General features: G+C 40.7%; 1 pseudogene; it reads left to right on the forward strand.

Moving 5' to 3' along the window:
* Positions 1-5: 5 nt before the first annotated feature.
* LOC128552549 (uncharacterized) lies at positions 6-4,380 on the forward strand (annotated as a pseudogene).
* Positions 4,381-4,583: the final 203 nt, after the last annotated feature.

The following is a 4,583-nucleotide window of genomic DNA, read 5'->3' on the forward strand; positions in this document are numbered from 1 at the left end:
CTCTCCCTGAGGCTTTACCAGGTGACAACGTTGGTTTCAACGTCAAGAACGTCTCTATAAAAGATATCAAGAGAGGAAATGTATGTGGAGATTCAAAGAACGATCCGCCCAAAGGAGCAAATCACTTCGTTGCTCAGGTAACATTTTCGGTTTCATCTAACGTATATTTTTATAAGACGTGGGACATGCAATCTGTTTTTTTCTGTTAATTTCCTTGTAGTAAACGCTTATAAGATGCTCCTCACTCTTTGAACTGGAAATACGACCCCTAAAATGTGTCCTATAAGCGATAATATACGGTAAGGAGCTTCCACTCATGACATTGTTATAGAAATGCGTCTTTCTTGAATTCCAATGCTTCAAGAAATGTCCAAGAAGCGAAATACGTATTTGTATGATGTTGCAGTCGTCTGCATGAAAGAAATATAGGTTCCAAGTAGATATGGTCTTAATACCGATGGCCCAGCTGAAAATTTACTATACGTTGAAGGGACTTGACTTCAGATTTTCGCTCATAATGATCTTGTTTTAAAAAAGTATTAAAGTTGGGTCATATTATGAATATTAGAACTTGAATATTTGTTTCTATACTGTTCCTAAAAAGTCTGAAAAAAATCGTCCGAGTTGAGAATCGTACCTGGTTTGCTTCAGCAATAAAAACTTGCCTGCCACCTTGTCCTGCCTACACCACATAGGTTTATACGACCGTTCTTATAAATCTTTATTAAGACAGTTTACCACGTGACAAACAATTTTCATCTTTGAATGGAAAATAATAGTATAAACAACTATTTTCTGTGTTTTCAAAACATATCTGTCAGTTACTAAGTTTCAAAGCTTTTTAAAAAATAGTTTCCTAGAATTTTCCTTTTTGTGCCTCCACACCTCAATTTTTTAGGAGTATTTGTCTTTCGCCCTTGTCCATCCATCGGTCATTCTCCGTTCGTTCGTACGAATTGATGTGCGTATCGCAATACATATTTGACCAGTCATCGGACATGCATAAGACGTTTTGCACCTAATGTTTCAATTTGGATCTCATAAGGTCAGACCAGAGTTTTGGCCTTTGACTGAAGTCAAGGGCCCAAGATTTTGTCGCATTTTTCTCGAAGTATTTGACCTAGGATTATGAAACATTGCAGGAATATTAATCAGCCTGTGAAGTTTTGCACCTGGTTGTCTTGTCTGTCCGCCCGTCTGTCTGTACGTAGACGCAATCTTTTGCGCACCATCTCTCCTCATCCCCTTAACACAGTTTAATGAAGCTTTACACAAGTGATCAGTAGTAACCCTAGTTGTGCAAAGTGCATGTTAAATTCTTTCAAATTGTTAATATGCTATATACATACAGTCTGCTTATGCAGTCTTGTGTGCGCCTAATCTCCCGAACCCTTGCACATAATTTAATAAAACTTTACACAAGTGCTCAGTACAAACTCTAGTTGTGCATGTAACGCTCTTTTAGGTAAATCTTCTGCAGAGTTATCGGCTTTTTATGCCCCCGAAGGGAGGCATATTAGTTTTCAACTGTCCGTCCGTCCGTTCGTTCGTTCGTTAGTTAGTTCGTTCGTTAGTCACAACGTTAACTTTTTGCATGAAGGCACTTTACTTGCGAACCACTGCACCCAGGACCTTCAAACTTCACATTCTGATAGTACTTATTGAGTATACCACCCCTACTGACTTTGGGGTCACCAGGTCAAAGGTCAAGGTCACAGGGGCAAATGTTAACTTTTTGCATGAAGGCACTTTACTCGCGAACCATTGCACCCAGGACCTTCAACTTCACATGCTGATAGTACTTATTGAGTACACACCACCCCTAATGATTTGGGGTCACCAGGTCAAAGGTAAAGGGTCACAGGTGCCAACGTTAACTTTTTGCATGAAGGCACTTTACTCGCGAACCACTGCAGCCAGGACCTTCAAACTTCATCTGCTGATAGTACTTATTGAGTACACCACCCCTACTGACATTGGGGTCACCAGGTCAAAGGTCAAGTCACAGGGCCAACATTAACTTTTTGCATGAAGGCACTTTACTCGCGAACCACCTCACCCAGGACCTTCAGAATTTACCTGCTGATAGTACTTTGAGTACACTACCCCTACTGACTTTGGGGTCACCAGGTCAAAGGTAAAGGGTCACAGGAGCCAACGTTAACTTTTGCATGAAGGCACTTTACTCGCGAACCACTGCACCCAGGACCTTTAAACTTCACATGCTGATAGTACTTATTGAGTACACCCCACTACTGACTTTGGGGTCACCAGGTCAAAGGTCAAGGTGCTGCGGGGGCATTTGTCACCATTAGTGACAGCTCTTGTTTTGTTACTATGCTATACTAGTACATAGTCTGCATATGCAATATTGTGCGCACCTAATCGCCCGAACAGACATAATTTACTGAAACTTTACACAAGTGATCAGTACCAACCTTACTTCAACTTGTGCATGGTGCATGCTATTTATACCCCTACAAACAAAGTTTGGGGTTGGGGGTTTATAGGTGAGCTTGGTCGGTCGGTTGGTTTTCGGTCGGTCGTTAGTTTTCATGGTTTCCGGATAATAACTCTTGAAAAGCTTGACCGATTTAAATAATTCTTGGTACACAGGTGTAACATCAGAAATACAGGTCAAGTTTAAATTTGGGGTCAGTAGGTCAAAGGTCAAGGTCACTGTGACACGGAACAGTTCGACGGTTTCCGGATGATAACTTGAAGGCTTGGGCCTAGGATCATAAATTTTGGTTAACAGGTGTAACATCATGAAATGCAGGTCAAGATCGACTTTGAGGTCTGTAGGTCAAAGGTCAAGGTCACAGTGACAGTGTAAAATGGTTTCCGGATGATAACTTGAGAAGGTCTGGGCCTAGGATCATAAGTTTTGGTACACAGGTGTAACATCATGAAATACAGGTCAAGTTAAAACTTTGAGGTCAGTAGGTCAAAGGTCAAGGTCACAGTGACACGGAACAGTTTAAAGGGTTTTCCCGGGATGATAACTTGAGAACGCTTGAGTCTAGGATCATAAATTTTAGTACACAGGTGTACCATTATACAAAACGTCAAGTTCGACTTTGAGGTTAGTAGGTTAAAGGTTCAAGGTTGTAATGACACGAAACAGTTAAACGGTTTACGGATGATAACTTAAGAACGCTTGGGCCTAGGATCATGAAAATTGATAGAGAGGTTGGTTATGACCAGCAGATGACCCCTAATGATTGTGAGGTCAGTAGATCACAGGTCAAGGTCACAGTGATCCGGGGACATTTAAACGCTTTTCGGACAATAACTTCAGAAAGCTTGGGACTACGATCACGAAACTTTATATTGAGGTTGGTCGTGACCAGCAAATGACCTGTATTGATTTTGAGTTCCAAAGGTCAAAGGTCAGAGTGACCCGGAACATTTAAACCTTTTCAGGTCAGTAGGTCAAAGATCAAGCACGGTCAGCTTTGACATTGGCTTAGTTCTGTGACAAGGCCATATATTGTGGGTATAATTCGTCACTCCTGTGATAACTCTTTAGTTTTCTTTTTTTTTTAATATTCTGCAGAGTTATGGGACACTATTTGTTACTAAAATATATAATACGTAGAGTCAATATACATACACTGCACATACATATGCAATATTGTGTGCGTCAAATTACAATGTAGAGTGGTGTGGGGCGGGGCGGTACATTCATCGCCACTAGTGATAGCTCTAGTTAGAGATATCACTTAGCCAGACCAGAGATTTTGCCATTGACTTGTCAAATATTTATAAAAGGGTAATAAAGGTTTGTGTCGCACATATCACAAAAAGTTTTTGACCTAGGGTTAATTGTGTTGCATATGCTACCTGGAGTCATGAAATCATGTACAGTGACAGGAGTGGGGGTACCCGTGTCCTTTGGACACACATCTAGTTTATCTTTGACCTGTAGGGCAATTCATTAAAAACTTAAACTGATGTCTTGCAGGTTATCATAATGAATCACCCAGGTGAAATAAGGAACGGTTTACGCCCCAGTACTAGACTGTCATACAGCACACATTTTCTTGCAAGTTTGAAGAAATCAAGGAAAAATTGATCGTCGTTCCGGTAAAAATTGGGAAGATAATCCGAAGTTCGTTTAAAACAGGGATGCTTGCATGGTAAAGTGGTTCCATCGAAACCCATGGTAGTTGAAGCTTTCGCCGAGTATGCTCCCTTGGGGCGTTTCGCCGTCCGGATATGAGACAGACCAGTCGCTGTGGCGTCATTAAGCAAGTAGAGAAATCCGAGAAGACGGGAAAAGCAACCAAAGCGGCACAAAAGCAACCGAAAGAAGAAATGATCATGACACATTGTGCACGTGCTTGCGGAACAGGCCCTGTGTTTATACAAGAATGACGCTGCTGTGAGCGGAAACACTTTTGTACAATAATGCACTGTATGATGAACTGTACGATAGATTGTAGGAAACAGAGTATTTTGAAAGTTTGATTTTCATTATTAGTAATTTTGTTTCATTTTCATTTGTTAAATATTTCATTCTATTATGTGCAAATCAAAAAGATACTGTAAACACTTTCATGCCACGAATGCAATTTAGT

This window comes from Mercenaria mercenaria, unplaced genomic scaffold, assembly GCF_021730395.1.
Source record: "Mercenaria mercenaria strain notata unplaced genomic scaffold, MADL_Memer_1 contig_2899, whole genome shotgun sequence".
Classification (NCBI taxonomy): Eukaryota; Metazoa; Mollusca; class Bivalvia; order Venerida; family Veneridae; genus Mercenaria; species Mercenaria mercenaria.